The following is a 17,696-nucleotide window of genomic DNA, read 5'->3' on the forward strand; positions in this document are numbered from 1 at the left end:
ATTGGGCAACATAATTTCTATCTGATCGTTTTGGGCAACTTTTTAAGATCATCCAATCAGAATGTGAGCAGCGAATCACATAACCACCTGACAACTTTTGAAATTTTCAACAAAGATGGTGGCGTCTCCGGTAGTGGAGCGAAGAAAAAGAAAGACAACTTATTTTATGTTGATAAGTTGTTATGTTCTGTGTAAACCCAAAGTGATGAATTTACCTCATCAAATGCTTAGAAAACCAACAGACATCAATTGTTATGTGCTCAGGTTGGAATTAAGACATCAATTAATTTTTTTCAGCTAAGTGTAAACTGCCGTTAGCTAACCACCACTCCACAGAGATTGAATGGGCTTTAGCTAACTAGCGGTGTTTTTTTGCTAACATAGGTAGCTGAAAGTTATCGCTAGCCATGTAGGGATAACGTTAGCTCTCTTGTGTCAAGTGATGGACAGCTCATGATTTTTTTTTTGTGAGTTGCAATAGAGATTATTGAACTTATCGTCTAATCCAATTCACAACTATTTGTGGAACCCGAGGGCGAAACAGTACAAACTTCAGGATCTAAAAAAGAAAAAGCCTTTCAGGAGCTCCATCAGCCCCTTTTCCTCCTCAGCAGCATCTCCTGGTCCATGTCCTTTTTCTTTTTTGCTGAGATTAGAATTAAACAATGATGTTTGTATCAGTTATTAGTTATAGCATATGTGATTGAAGCAAGTAGCATTTTTAAAGAGATTTTAAAAAGTGTTTAACAGAATAATGTGGTTATTTTGACTTATAAATGTTAAAATAATGGCAAATTATCTTTTGACCAGAGAATCTATTCAGTTTTGTCCCAGAAGTGAGACTTACTTGAGTGAAAAAAGACTGAAGCCAAGACAAAAGTGACCGCTGCAAATGTTTCGGTGCCCATTTTTGCGGTGCCTGTCTCCCTGGCAATAGATTTGCTCTTACCTGATTGGTTGTTGCAAATTGTTTGTTGCCTTAATTAGTTGCCCTGTGCCTCACCTGGTTGCCTGTTGCCCGGCAACATTGTCAAAAAGTTGTCCCGTGTATCATCACCTTAAGTCTTGACCACTTATGACCATTTATGTATGTTGGGTGTCCCACCATCCCCCTTGACATTGAATTCTACTTGTTATAAATTATAGACCCTGAGTATGGGAACCCCTGCGCTAGATAGACGGGCCCTGAAGAGCTCAGAGTGATGCATGCTGTATCTTCTGATTTTTTTTTCTGGTACACAGTATCGTTTGTCATTGATTAGAAAAAACAGGTTCCTCGACAGCAACAAGTTGTGAGACTGAGTGGGAGAGTCTGTGATCCCTGGGAGAAAGCGCACATTGATAATTCATATATGGTTATGTCACATATTGATTATTTGCAGTTAATATTGACAAACTGAGCTCCTGATGCAGAAATAATGACATTTTATTGTTTTTGTTCTTAGAGTGAGCTGAAGATGGAGCAGATGAAATCCAAGCAGAGGATTCAGGAGAAGGAGAAGAAGGTGCAGGAGCTGGAACAGACTGTGGACGCTATTAAGGTGAAGAGTGAGCACATTCTTACTAACCTCCACCCACCCACAAATACACACACACACACACACACACACACACACACACACACACACAGTGGACAATATAGGGTCACGGTAAAAGAAAAAGTTGGTCTTTAAATGGAGCTGTGTGTGTATGTTCCTTATCAGAAGCGTTCACAGGCAGCAGTAGATGACAATGAGAGGATCTTTACTGAGATGATCAGCTCCATGGAGAAAAAGCGCTCTGAGGTGACGGAGCTGATCAGAGCTCAGGAGAAAGCTGAACTGAGTCGAGCTGAGCGACTCCTGAAGCAACTGGAGCAGGAGATTGCTGATCTTCAGAGGAGAGTCATTGAGCTGGAGCAGCTTTCAGACACACACGATCACGTCCACTTCCTCCAGGTAACACTCACTGTCTGATCTACAGAGGGCGCTGTTCCTCACAAAGTCTCATCTCATTATCTCTAGCCGCTTTATCCTGTTCTACAGGGTCGCAGGCAAGCTGGAGCCTATCCCAGCTGACTACGGGCGAAAGGCGGGGTTCACCCTGGACAAGTCGCCAGGTCATCACAGGGCTGACACATAGACACAGACAACCATTCACACTCACATTCACACCTACGCTCAATTTAGAGTCACCAGTTAACCTAACCTGCATGTCTTTGGACTGTGGGGGAAACCGGAGCACCCGGAGGAAACCCACGCGGACACGGGGAGAACATGCAAACTCCGCACAGAAAGGCCCTCGCCGGCCACGGGGCTCAAACCCGGACCTTCTTGCTGTGAGGCGACAGCGCTAACCACTACGCCACCGTGCCGCCCTGTTCCTCACAAAGTTTCCTCCTAAAAGCTCATTACAGCAACAATAAATGTTCCTGTCTGAGATCCCAAGTGTGTCTTTGGTCTGATTCAGTCTGAGATTCATTCGTTCCTCTCCTACACTTTTCTCCTTCTCTATTCTGTGTTTCCTCTCTGTAGAGTTTCCCGTCTCTCTGTGTTTCTCCTGGATGTGACGACTCACCCAGCTTCACTGTCAATCAACATCTCTCATTTGATGGAGTGAGGAAATCTCTCTCAGATCTGAAAAAACGAGTCGAGGAAATCTGTGAGGAGGAATTCAACAAAATCTGTCCACGAGGTAAACAAGCAAATATTTGTTCTGTATCACAGTAAAGAGAGCCATACAATTCATATAACAGAAATAAAAAGGAAGCAGGAACAAGACTGGATAAAATCACAAAGCATTAGTATTAGCCTCAGAAATTATATTTTGATAAATTTACCAGACAAAGTCAGTGGAACACAAAACCACAAACTAATGTAACATTTAATTGAGAAAATTGTTGTTGATTCCTTAAATTCAGATTTGGAATTTAATTTGTCAACTCACCAAGGTGGCAATTTAATTGATGTGTCTTTCGAAAACAAGGGCTTTAAACATCTCAGTGTCCTATTTCTGTCTCCATTTTATCTCCACAGCTGAAGCAGTTAAAATATTAGCTTCACAGCATAAAAGCGGAGAGGATTTTCTTCAGCGTAAGTGTAACACACACACATTTGTGTTTTGTATCTAAATTTATATTTTTATCTGGGGACTGATATTTAATTTTAAAAAATATTTCACGTAGAGCAGAATTAGGAGGATAGAAACACAAACACACGTCTCACATGCACACTTATTCTAAATCTTGTGATTTAACATTTATGACATTTGGCAGATGCCCTTATCCAGAGCAACTTACATTTATAAAACTGAGCAGTCAAGGGCTTTGTTCAAGGGCTCAGAAGTGGTAGCTTGACAGGGGTGGCTTCTGGGGAAGCCATGGCCTAATGGTTAGAGAAGTGGCTTTGGGACCAAAAGGTTGCCAGTTTGATTCCCTGGATCAGCAGAAATGGCTGAAGTGCCCTTGAGCAAGGCACCTAACTGCTACTTTGGGTATATTTTTTGCTGCTTTGGATAAGAGCGTCTGCTAAATACCTGTAACGTGATTTGAACTTGCAACCTTCCAGACAGTAGTCCATCATCTTAACCACTATCATCTAACCTCCAGCATTTTATTGTTTTAGATTTCTGTTATCTGACTCTGGATCCAAACACCATATATAAATACCTCGTTCTGTCTGAGAAGAACAGAGCGGTGACACGCAATAAGATAGACCAGCAATACTCTGATCATCCAGAAAGATTCGACTCCTGGCCTCAGGTGTTGTGTAAGGAGAGTGTGCATGGCCGCAGTTACTGGGAGGTGGAGTGGAATGGTTGTGTATCCCTAGCAATCTCATATAAAGAGATCAGCAGGAAAGGACAGGATAACGAGTGTCTGTTCGGATTCAACAGTCAGTCCTGGAGTCTGGTGTGTTCTTCTTCCTCTGTCTCATTCCGGCACAACAAAATAAGAACTGTGCTCCGAGGTCCAGCATCCTCCAGAATAGGAGTTTATGTGGATCACAGTGCAGGAACTCTGTCCTTCTACAGCATCTCTGACACGATGACGCTCCTCCACAGAGTCCACACCACATTCACTCAGCCTCTATACGCTGGGTTCAGTGTCGGTAATAACTCAACTGTGAGGTTATATGACTCAAAATTAGGCATGTAACGATTCATTCAGTTCATGATTTGAGTCGATTCACAACATTGGTTTCATGATCCGATTTTGAAAAAAAAAAATTATTTCCAAAAAATGCAACATTTGAGCTTTATCAACTTAAATATGACTTTTGTTTTATATATATATATATATATATATATATATATATATATATATATATAAATTTGTTTAATTTTCTTCAAAACAAGCAATAATTATTTACACACATGCTTTTGTAAAGCATGGAGTAAAAATATAATCGCCTATTAACTAAAATATTCCTTTTATTAAAAATGAAAAATGTTAACAAGACTGTCAATGATGGTGTAGCCCACTCTGGCCCCATCTAGTCCAGAAGGAATGATCTACAGTGGGCCACCTGGTGCAATAAATGCTGCAATCTATATACACTATATACAAGCTATACGGTATATAGAAGCGATATCCACCCTAGGAACACTGACCTATCTACCAGAAAGAATCCAAAACAGCGAGGAATTGACCGAGAAGTGATTTTTTGTTGAAATGCTCATTAAGGCTTAGTCCATAATTTAATTCATAAATGTAATGAAGCAAATCTGGGTAGAAGTTATATGCACCCTAGGTACCTCTACCTTCATGCCAGAAAGAATCAAAATTGGTGAAGAATTGATGGAGAAGTGACGTGTGTGGAAACTGTTCGCTAGGGATTGATTAATTACTCCATATCTTCATTATTAATTGCAATTATGCACATTTGGGTAGAAGCTATATGCACCCCAGACAGACCTACTTTCCTGCCACAAAGAATAAAAATTGGTGAAGATTTGAGAGGGAAGCGATTTTTGTGAAATGTGGACGATGCCCGACGGACAATGGACAACACATGATGGCATAAACTCATCACCTGTCAGCTAAATGAGCTAATAACCTTTTCTTTTCTTAAATAAAGTTTGTAGTAAAAGAGTTTGTTCTAGCGGGGTTGCAGTATACCTAATTTTCTTCTCTTTTCTTTAGATTTCAGCAGTCTGTAAAAAGAGAGCTCCAATTTCTTCTTAAATTTCTTTGTACAGTCAATCACACAACAGCTCTTTCCCATCTTAAATCTGTTTTTTTTTTCCCTTGGGATTAGAGCTGTGTTACTTCCGTCTAGGAAGTCACATGTATTCCCATCATTGTACATGCCCTCTGTTGTTTAAACAACGCAATTACAGCTTGGAAAAACTTGGAGATTAATTTTTTATTTCATCAAATTGAATTGTCATAAATTGTCAAATTTGTGATTTATTGTTACATGCCTCCTGATTACATCATAACTCTGGATGGATTTTCAGTTGCATCATGTGCAACAAGACCTTGGTGTGATTATTGACTCTGGTCTCTTATTTGAAGCTCATGTCAATAATCCTCCTAGGATAACATTCTTTCATCTCAGAAATATTGCACAGTTAAGAAATATAATGCAGTAAAACTAGTTCATGCTACTTCGAGGTTGGACTATTGTAATGCCTTGCTGTCTGGATTTTCCAGTAGGTGCATAAACAAGCTCTGGTTAGTCCAGAATGCAGAGTCTTTACTGGACTAGAAGCAGAAGATGTGACCACATCACCCTTATCTTTTCCACAGTGCATTGGTTCCCAATAAACATATGTACTGATTATAAAATATGACTAAAAACTTATAAAACACTGATCCTGTTGTGCTGCAGTACCCAAGGGAACTTCTCGCCTTTTATGATCAGCAATGCCTGCTTCAATCAAAAGGTGCAGGCTCTTTGTTGGTACCTTGACTATTGAAGGCTACAGCAAGCGGCAGAACTTTCTCTTTCAAAGCCTCAGAGTTAGTGTTTGGGACTCAGACACAGTTTCAGTCTTCTGCTAATAGCTTTTTTGCTAATAACTTTTCTTTTAGGTAAATGCACACATCTGAAGGGTTCATGAGCATAGAGTTTTAATAAACTGGGATGTTTAGATGCTGTTATACCCACCTCCTCACTGATCCACTCTCCTGCCTAAAGACAATTGTAACATTATTATTCAGGCAAACTGGACTATCCAGAAAATGTTGACCTAAAAATAAAATGAATAAATAGACAAAAAAAATCCCAACCTGTAAATAGATCGACTGACAAACAGTGATTCCAGAAGTACACCGCCTGGAACCAGCCAACCGACCTTCGCACTGCCCAAAACACTTTAAAAGCAGTCCAGAAAGGTAGCAGCAGGTAGCTACCAAATGCTACACTAAAAGAATGTGCCGTTAAAAGTGTCTTAGGGTTTTTTAAACTGCAGTAAAACTGTGCAGGCCTGATACACCTATAAAGACTGGAGAGGCAACAGGTAAAAGCTGAACTTTAATTTGAGAGACAGTTTGAGGCTGTTCTCCAGCGGACATCACTGTTGATACCAAACCTGTTTAGGTTTGTGTCGATAATGGACTCACTAATTCATTGCTTTAATGTGTGTGTTAAAAATGAATTGTCTATTTTCTGTTGTTTATTGAATTTGATATGTCTTTAAGCAATTATAATTGTAATGCATTGTGTTAAAATGTTGTGTATTACCTAATATTAAATCTAGCAGTGACCACTCGCTTTGGCTTTATTTTCATTTAAAGCTGAAATGTTTAAGTGCATATGCATTCAGTAAAATCAGGTGCTGTAGGTTTATGGGTTTGATATTTGCAAATGTTTATACAATTCTTCTGGTGTTGCTTATATGTATATATTTCTCTCTCTCTTTTTTTAATTCAGTGAAATGACCTAACGACTGATTGAAGTGGCTAATGACTTCTACTAACCTGTCTAATGACTAGTAAATATTGGTCTACTTCTAATTAGCTGCTTACTGCTACTTCTTATGATTTATGGATAACACCTATTGACTGATGCCTAGAAGCTAACTGCTGCTAGCTAACTGCTAACAACAGTTACTTAAGTAAAAGTTAATGGCTGATTGACCTTTCTCACTTGAAATTTAAATGCTAAGCTTACCAAAATAAAAGCAGGAAAAGAAAAAAGCTGTTGGTCATTGAGTAAAATCCAGTTACAACCTTTAAGTAGATGCATCTACTTTTCAAGTTGCGGAAGCTGCACAGAAAATAGAACAACTTGACAATTATTAAAGTCAAAAAGTCAAAGTCCTTCTCATGCCAGGACCCAGTCTTTCCAGGCAGTCTCCCGTCTCAGTACTAACCAGACTCTTAGGCGCATTGGGTGGCACCGATCTCCGCTTCTATAGCCCTCGGCCTCTCGCCTCTACAGCTAGAGTTACAGTGGGGGGTAGATCCTCTGGTAACTGTGAGAGTTTGACTCCCCACTTGCATCTGCATTGCAGTATGCCTTGCCAGATAGCCGTAGGTACCATTTTTATGATGGTATTTGGTATGACCTGACCGTGAGTAGAACTCGCGATCGAGAGATGGACATGCTAATCACTATGTAGGCCAACTTGCAGTTCTTGACAATTATACAATTACATAAAGTCAACTAATGGCAGGCATTACACCTGAAATTAATTAGGCAGTGCCTGGCCAATTCCATCTCTACTGTGTGCATGGTGGTGGTAATATCATGCTGTTGGGATGTTTACAGTGGCAGAAACTGGGAGGCTCATCAGTTTAGAGGTCAACAGATCAAGCTTCAGAGATATCCTTGAGGAAAACGTGCTCAGAAGAACTCAGTTCCTCTTATTGGAGCCAAGTTTCAAAGTTCAACATTACACAGGCATGCAAACTGGTCAGGGGTGAAAAAGGTGAGAAGGATGCACGGGGACACGGCACGCGCGCAAAAGTACATTTCGTAGTCTACGTTACAAAAAAAATTGCAACCAGTGACATCTTGAATTTAATACAGTACAAAATAACTTTCCATAAACATGTCTTAATAAGTTACTGTTGAGTGGCCGGTAAATTGTACCATTTATTTGTCAGTGGCCGGTAAAGTTTGATATTTTGTGAAGTTAATTTTCACCCCTGTGTACAACACAGTGGGCTATTTACAAAAAGGTATATATTACTGCCTGTGCTATCTAACAGACCTACCCCAGAGGACACACCTGGCCAATCCCTGTCTGTCAATTTTCTTAAAGACATCACCAATCAGGGGCGGATCTAGAAAAAATATTTATGGGGTGGCAAGAGGGGGGCAGGAATTTGAGGGGTGGCAACGTATTACAGACATGTATATATACTGAATTTAATCACAGTTTGACAACAAATAGTATGTACACACTACAAAAGGGCACGGGCTGCCATTTACAAACTCATACAGATAAACTTAATCTCATGCCTTTATTGTTCACGAAGAACACACATTCTCAGATGAGGTCTATACCATTTCTGGACAGTTTTATACTGTATATGCAAAAGAACAGACACTAAAAAACAACAATAACAACACTGCTTCAAGTTCAGCATGATTTAAACCATTTACACCAGTGTCACATTTTATAGTTTTTTTCCTCACGCTTTGTAAAGGCTCACCAGTGAGCATAACATGAACTTGTCATGCCTACAACAGCTGAATGCGGCGATTTCCATGTTGCTCAGCAAAACGCTTCACAAATTTATCAAGATCTAATGCTTTTGTGCGCTTTGATTCAATGCTGAGTACAGCCAAACTTGATAGTCTCTTTTCTGTCATAGTCGACTGCAAATAAGTCTTTATGAGCCTGAGAGATGAAAAACTTCGTTCACAGGATGCACTGCTCACAGGCAAGACAACCGCTATTTTACACAACCTGAACAACTAAAAAAAAAAACATCATCATCTTGGTATGGGTCCAAAACCAGTGAACTCCATGAGAGTGGTAGGACTCTCCTGTTCCCCCTTTTTTCTGTCTAGTACTCTCCTCGTCTGATGTAACTCATGTTTAAGATCCTCAATATTTGAATCATAAGCTTCAGCCAATAGCAATGTTTTCCTTGACAGACGGTGAATCAATATTAACTTTTGTGGCCGACTTTACACAAAACTAATGTCAGACCTAGCTAACATTAGGCCAAAAAAAAAAAAAAAAAAGTGTGTTTCAGGTAACATGAAATACTAAAATAAGGTCGGTAGGTAGGAAATTTTTTTTCTTAATTTGTTTTATTTTGTTCGAAAAAATTAACACAAGTAAACATCTTACAAAATAGTATTTTGGCACAGAATCCTTTATACCACACATCATAATAAAATAAGTGTTTTAAATCTTTAAACGAATAAAAAAAATATCGCAAGAGTTCGAGTTATGATCTGCGGAAGCGTATTGCTGCCACACTCAAAAAAAAAAAAATTGGCTTAGAATCAAGTAATTACGTGAAAAGATATTGTTAACAGAGTTATCACGTTTTTACAATATATTTATCATGTAATAACATAACACGTAATTTCATGATACGAAATTATCACGTTATTTCATGACATTTTCATGTGATAATGTGAAAACACCTTATCAAGAAATAACGTGAAAATATGGTTTAACGTCCTAGGCTAGGCTACTTCCATTAAAAGCAGCCGGCCTCGCCTAGCCTACTGTAGAACTTGGGTCGAGCAAAAACACCGAGCAAAAACATGGCTGAATCCTGAATGACTCCTATTTGTATAAATAGGGGACTACATAGGCGGCAAAATGTAGTGTTTTTCCCTGCCATGGAAGTGCACTTGTATACTGAAGAGGAAGCAATTTGCATTACAGCCAGGAGGGCTGATAGAAGTGGCAAAACATTTTACTTTTTATCGTTTCTTTCACAACTTGAATGCGTTGAAACAAAAAAATTATGACAAACTAACGCCACTTACACTAAAATATCGAGGGAAATTTGTAATAAAAACTTTACGGTCGGCAATTTCGACGCGGAAATTCTCGATCGGTCGGGTTACCGGAAACACACTTTTTTTTTTTGCCTTACATGTATAGTTAGCTAAATAACCTTCTCCAACCTGATTTTTATCCTCTCAAAATCAGCATCGCAACTATGCTAGCACTGTTCATTCATTATAATTTCATTTTTTGATAGATAGTTAATCAGCTTTTACCCCTTTCCTCCCGTGTCTCCTTTCCTCGCGACTCCTGGCTCCCTCGCTTCGCGCCTCTCAATTTTCCAAAACAACCAATCTCTGGCGTTATCTCGTGCTGCATTCGCCACAGTCGAACACTGGAAATTCGCGCACGTAAATGTCAAATTGGCCGTAATTTTTCTTTGAATTCGTCGCTGCCAACTGGGGTAGCAGCAGGGGTGGCAAGGCTTTCTTTTAGAGTGGCATATGCCACCCCGGTAGATCCGCCCATGGTTATTCACCCCCGAGCGCGCTGGAAACTGTTCCATTGGTATTCAGATTCAGTCGCGAGATGAGGTTGCCAGATCTCTCTATAAAAAGGTGACTTTGCGGTCTGAATCTGTGGAATATTCGTAAGCGAGGACTGGCAACCAGCAGTGGGTTGTGCACCAGCTGATCAGAACTCCAATGGAAAAGAAGCGTGTTAGTAACTCTTTATCTCGATTGGCTGTAACCTTGTAAGTGAAATGTTTTGCAACAATAGCGTTGTAGCCTGCCTGCCTACCCCCCCCCCAAAAAAAACTCTTCGGATCTACACGATTCACACAAGTGACCTATTTTGGGACCAAAACGGCGAATTTCGCCGAAAGGTGAGGAGTTTGCATGTGTGATTACAATGAGCCAAAGCACATCCAAGAAAACATGTTGCACAGAGTCTGTAAATGTTCTTGAGTGTCCTGGCCAAAGCCTGGAGAGTGAATCCAGTTTAACATATCTGATGATACCTGAGGAGGTAGGGGGTACTATGGGTGAGGTGGTACCTTTGGCTTACTGGCAGCAGCATCCTTTTAGGATGGCTGGGAGAACTGCAAAAAACTCACCGCAACTTTCCCGCAAATTTGGCCAATCGTTGGCGTCGTCTTGAGGTGACGTCGACAAACTGCCTGCACACAGTACTAGTATTAATAGTTTTTTTTTCTTACATGAAAGCTGAGGCATTTATATTATATTTTAAGGTAACTTCATGTTGTGCTGTGAGGTTCTATGCACTTTAACTTTTGAACCAACAGGTGCATTTGGATAAGTAAAGCCTATTTTTCTGCATTTTTGTAGTCCTGGTAATCTTTTATATTGGTAAAGTTGTTTATAGGACCATTTCTCAGTGTCTTTGTTTTTTTAATCAATAGTTTTTCAGTAATAACTTAATATTTAACATATCACTCAATTTTAATCACAAAAAGAGAAAATCGCAACAATTTCTCGCAACTTTCACTTCCTCCTGCAATGTAATCGCAACAAAAACCTAAAAAACACTGCAACTTTCATCGCAATTTTTTGGAAAAACCCTCCACAACATCAAACATTTTAGCCCGCAACAATCACAAAAAAGACCCGTGGAATCCTTGGGGGACTGAATATTGGTATGTCCTTCACTACATGACTAATTACCGCATTACTCGCACGGGGCACTAGTGTCAATGCTTGTTGATACAGACAGCATCTGAGAAGGTTGAATAATAAATAAAATAATAATAATGCGTAATATTTGGGCAACCATGTTCTGAGTTCAGGCAACCAGATTTCTACAAATGGTTACCATGTCTCAAAGTTAACGTAGAGCCCTGCTGTTTGGCTCCCAAGTCAACAGTGTTATCAGTTCTCTCTCTCTCTCTTTTTTTTTTACATCTCCAGCAGGGGCCTGTCTTTCTCCTTGTGTTACCCCGATTAATTTGTTCATTTAAACGTCCTACATTTTACAACCCCGATTCCAAAAAAGTTGGGACAAAGTACAAATTGTAAATAAAAATGGAATGCAATAATTTACAAATCTCAAAAACTGATATTGTATTCACAATAGAACATAGACAACATATCAAATGTCGAAAGTGAGACATTTTGAAATTTCATGCCAAATATTGGCTCATTTGAAATTTCATGACAGCAACACATCTCAAAAAAGTTGGGACAGGGGCAATAAGAGGCTGGAAAAGTTAAAGGTACAAAAAAGGAACAGCTGGAGGACCAAATTGCAACTCATTAGGTCAATTGGCAATAGGTCATTAACATGACTGGGTATAAAAAGAGCATCTTGGAGTGGCAGCGGCTCTCAGAAGTAAAGATGGGAAGAGGATCACCAATCCCCCTAATTCTGCGCCGACAAATAGTGGAGCAATATCAGAAAGGAGTTCGACAGTGTAAAATTGCAAAGAGTTTGAACATATCATCTACAGTGCATAATATCATCAAAAGATTCAGAGAATCTGGAAGAATCTCTGTGTGTAAGGGTCAAGGCCGGAAAACCATACTGGGTGCCTGTGATCTTCGGGCCCTTAGACGGCACTGCATCACATACAGGCATGCTTCTGTATTGGAAATCACAAAATGGGCTCAGGAATATTTCCAGAGAACATTATCTGTGAACACAATTCACCATGCCATCCGCCGTTGCCAGCTAAAACTCTATAGTTCAAAGAAGAGCCATATCTAAACACGATCCAGAAGCGCAGATGTCTTCTCTGGGCCAAGGCTCATTTAAAATGGACTGTGGCAAAGTGGAAAACTGTTCTGTGGTCAGACGAATCAAAATTTGAAGTTCTTTATGGAAATCAGGGACGCCGTGTCATTCGGACTAAAGAGGAGAAGGACGACCTGAGTTGTTATCAGCACTCAGTTCAGAAGCCTGCATCTCTGATGGTATGGGGTTGCATTAGTGCGTGTGGCATGGGCAGCTTACACATCTGGAAAGACACCATCAATGCTGAAAGGTATATCCAGGTTCTAGAGCAACATATGCTCCCATCCAGACGACGTCTCTTTCAGGAAAGACCTTGCATTTTCCAACATGACAATGCCAAACCACATACTGCATCAATGACAGCATCATGGCTGCGTAGAAGAAGGGTCCGGGTACTGAACTGGCCAGCCTGCAGTCCAGATCTTTCACCCATAGAAAACATTTGGCGCATCATAAAACGGAAGATACGACAAAAAAGACCTAAGACAGTTGAGCAACTAGAATCCTACATTAGACAAGAATGGGTTAACTTTCCTATCCCTAAACTTGAGCAACTTGTCTCCTCAGTCCCCAGACATTTACAGACTGATGTAAAGAGAAAAGGGGATGTCTCACAGTGGTAAACATGGCCTTGTCCCAACTTTTTTGAGATGTGTTGTTGTCATGAAATTTAAAATCACCTAATTTTTCTCTTTAAATTATACATTTTCTCAGTTTAAACATTTGATATGTCATCTATGTTCTATTCTGAATAAAATATGGAATTTTGAAACTTCCACATCATTGCATTCCGTTTTTATTTACAATTTGTACTTTGTCCCAACTTTTTTGGAATCGGGGTTGTAAATCTACCAGTGTTGTACTCTGCACTTTCCTGCTTGTGGGGATGGGGGATTGAGTCATCTGCATGCATGACAGTATAAAGCAGGGGTCACCAAACTTTTTTCTCTGGGGGCCACATTGTCATTCCTGACTGTGATGGGGGGCCGGGGTCGGGTCAGCTATATAACATAGAATTGTATGACCCAGACAAATATGACCACCAGCAGGCCTCATTGTGTAGTAGAGATTACTAGCCTGGCACAGCCATCCCCACTACTATATCCACACTACTATATCCCCACTTCTATATCCACACTTGATTCCTGGCACATATTTGTTTATCTTTACTAGTGGTTTGCAAAAGTAGTAATCGAGTTTTCACACTTTGTTTTAATTTAAAATACCACAGATATTCCATTTATTTATTTTCTAATAAAAATAACATCAAAGCTGTCAAGGTAAGAAACATCTGCCTAGTTGAGGTGATTGACACTGGCAAAGGTGAGTGAAAAATTATAAATTGTAGGTAGGCCTGTTGATATTAATAATAATTGTGTGCAGCACTTAATAAAGGTCAAATAAATAGGCCTATAAAATAAATACGTTAAAAAAACAGTGAAATTATAATAATATGAGCAATAGATCAATAGATCACAGCAGTTGTGCTGTGTCCTGCACGTCATTGCTCTCATCCATGGCCAAAGCAAAAAACTCGAATTCTGACGCTCTCATTCAGCTGGTCATACACGTTGTCCCCCAAATCTTCGGTTCGCCTGGTCATAGTAGGTGCGGAGAGACTCACTGCGTTGAGCGCATCCTTCTTGTCGGGACACACCTCCTCGGCCACAGCAAGCATGCATACTTTAACAAAGTCCCCATTAGTAAACGGCTTTCCATGGGTAGCTAGTAGGTGAGCGACCTTATAGCTAGCTCGGACAGCAGCCTGGTTGATCTGGGTTTGGCGAAGGAATACATTCTGTTGTGCAGCCAGTCCGCATTTCATCCTCCGAATCCTGCCTTCTCTTGTTTGCCCTCGCAAACTAGCATACTCTTTGTGGCGGGTTTCGTAGTGACGATGCAGATTATATTCTTTGAAAACTGACACTTTCTTTACATACAAGACAAACTGCACGGTCCTTACACTGAACGAAAAAATAATCGGTGGTCCACTGTTCTTTAAAAACTCTGCACTCTCTGTCAGCTTTTCGCTTACCGCTAGCCATTTTGCTGTCCTGAACACTGACAGTTCTCTGCGCGTGCGCTGCCTGTCACTGCTTGATCGCAAACATATGACAAAAATTCGGAAAATATGAATAGTTCATTTTATAACTAAATATCAATTTTAATTGATAAAATCAACAAAATACAAGATGCAGACATGTTATTATTTGCCAAAAAGCAATTTAAAAAAATAGGCCATGACCACTTTTGGGGATTGCCTCATAAGGCTGGTTCAAGTCGTGGGGGGCAGAGGGGCTGGGGGGCTGGTCAAAGGGGGGTGGCGGGCCGTAGTTTGATGACCCCTGCTCTATATGTTGGGGTCTGGATGTGGTATAATTCAAATATGAGGTTATGTGATCCAAAATGAAATGTTCCTAAAAGTGTTTAGGAAAATTAAAGCTGATGTAGCAGATTTAAAATTTCCCTACAGTGCTACAAAGCTACAATGGCACTTTTTGTGTGCATAATGTCAGAGCGCAGGCACTTACAGATGCAGATGCAGGGGAGAGTGGGTACAGTGCAAACTGCAGCTGAAGCCAAATTGTGAAGCAGAAATCATAATCAGGAAATGGGCAGAGGTCAGTAGATCAACAAACAGGGGTTAAGCAGGGAAGATGAGGAAACAAGGTCAAAAAGAAAATGAGAACAGTGGTCTTTAACAGGAAGTCAGTCAGGAAAACAAACAGCTCGGTATAGTCAGGTATGGGACATAGAACGATACTTTGCAAGGTGTGATTGTGACTGCTGAGCTTATATAGGGAAGGTGATTGTGGGATAATTGGAGATAGGTGATGTAGTTAAAACCGGTGATGGGGGGACACTGTGAATCATGGGAAGTGTAGTCTGGAGCAGCCATATTTGGATGCTGCTCTGAACTCAGATTTTCAGTCCTGTTACTGACAGACACAGCTGTAACCTTGGCTTGGTCTATGCTCACCCCCTCCGAGCTGATAACGTATCCCAGGAACGAGATCTGGCTGACTTGAAACTCACACTTTTTGGCTTTAAGGCGATTCTGGAGCAAGCAAGAAAGCACTGACCTGACGTGCTCATGGTGGATATTCTCATCTGGGGAGTAGATCAAGATGTCATCAATGTAGGCAATAATGAACCTCCCCTACAGGTCCCTGAATGCATCATTGATGAGGCACTGGAAGGCACTGGGAGCACAAGAAAGGCCATAAGGCATGACGAGGTATTCGAAGTGGCCAGCGGTGGGGGTAAAGGCGGTCTTCTACTCATCACCCTCACAAATCCTGACCAGATTGTAGATGCTGCAAAGGTCTAGTTTCGAGAATATCTTGGCAGATCTGAGTTGTTCTAGGGCTGAAGGTACCAGTAGGAGTGGTAATGGGTACTTTACTGTGATCTGATTCAGACCTTGATAGTCTATGCATGGCTGGAGACCTCCTCCTTTCTTCTCAATGAAGAACCCCGCTGAGCCTGAAGACATTGAAGGTCTGATGTACCCCTGCTGCAGGGCTTCTTGTACATACTCCTCCATGGCCACTTGTTCAGTCAAGAACAAAGGGTAAATACGATTTTGAGGAGGAGTAGTACCTGGGAGGAAGTCAATAGCGCAGTCATAGGGATGGTGAGGAGGCAGATCACAGGCCCTCCCTTTGCTGAATACCTCCTTTAGGTCAATGCATCAAGCTGGGATGTTGTCAAGGGAGTCAGGCTGAGGGCTGGCTACAGAAGTAGACGAGAGAGAGAGCGAGTTGGGGAAGTTTCATGCAGTTCTGAAGACAGGAAGGAGACCACTGAAGAATGTCACATTGTTGCCAGGAAGTCAGAGGATCATGAAATTGGAGGCATGGGTAACCCGATATTAGGTTGTGATGTGAGGTGGAAGTGACATGAAGGGATATGTATTCTGTATGAATTGCTCCTGCTTGAATCTCAAGGGGCATCTTGCACATTGGGACCAATCCCTCTCCTATGGGTCCCCCGTCAATGGCCTTGATTGGTCTCAAAAGTGCGTGGGTGGTCAGATGGTACTTCTGAACAATCATGCTGTTTATGAAGTTTCCCTCTGCCCCTGAGTCTATGAAAGCAGAGAGCACATGGGTCGAGTCTGGTAGCTTTAATAACACTGATAGTTGGAAGGACTGTGAGTTACCAGACGTGTCTGAACTCACCGAGTTTGTAGGGATGGTAGTCCTGCTTGGCTGGTGAACTCGTGGGGGTTGAGTAGTGCACTTTGAGAGCAGGTGGCTGGCTTCACCACAGTAAAAGCAGAGACCCTCTTGCCTTCTTCTCTCTCTCTGGTCATTGTAGTCATGTACGTGAGACCTCCATCAGAATTATGGGGCTTGCGCTAAGAGAGGGAGCAGGAGATAGTTTCAATGAGGGTTGTTTGCTGATGAGATGATTGAGTCATTTGGCAAGGTTGATAAGAGAGACAAGAGAGAAATGTTCATCATGGCATGACAGCTCACTGAGTACCTCTGGACGTAAACCCTGGTGAAACGTGGCCTTCAATGCTGGCTCATTCCAGCCACTGGCAGCAGCTAAGGTGTGGAAGTCCAGTGCATACTCCGCGACGCTCCTTTCTCCTTGTCAGATCGTCAACAAACTCTCTCTGACTTGTACTCCCTCAGGGTGATGGTCAAAAACTCTCTTGAAAAGCTCCAGAAAACAATCATATGATGTGGTGTGTTCACCCCATGCATCCATACCATGCTAGCCCACTGGAGAACTTTACCGGTGAGAAGTCTGATGATCTGAGAGATCTTGTGCTCATCGGTGACCCCCGTGAGAGACGAAAAATACAAGGTACATTGAAGAAGGACCCTATTACAATTGGAAACCTCCCCAGAAAGTTTCTCTGGCAGAGGAATGCTTCAGGATGCACCAATGGGTGATGAGGGGCATGTGAGGATGGCCTGTGACACTACAGCAGTGAGCTGTGCTATCCTGGTGTTGAGATAGCTGATCATCTGCTGGTGCTCTCCTAACAAATGCCCCTGCATGTGGATTACAATCTGCTTGGCCTCCTCTTCTACATCCATCTGGCAAAGTATGCTGTCAGAGTGCAGGCACTTATGGAT

General features: G+C 41.2%; 1 pseudogene; it reads left to right on the forward strand.

The window, feature by feature from the left end:
• LOC132901251 (E3 ubiquitin/ISG15 ligase TRIM25-like) overlaps window positions 1-17,696 on the forward strand; it is a 53,948-nt pseudogene that overhangs the window by 1,338 nt on the left and 34,914 nt on the right.

The sequence above is a fragment of the Neoarius graeffei genome, chromosome 17 (assembly GCF_027579695.1).
Source record: "Neoarius graeffei isolate fNeoGra1 chromosome 17, fNeoGra1.pri, whole genome shotgun sequence".
Lineage (NCBI taxonomy): Eukaryota > Metazoa > Chordata > Actinopteri > Siluriformes > Ariidae > Neoarius > Neoarius graeffei.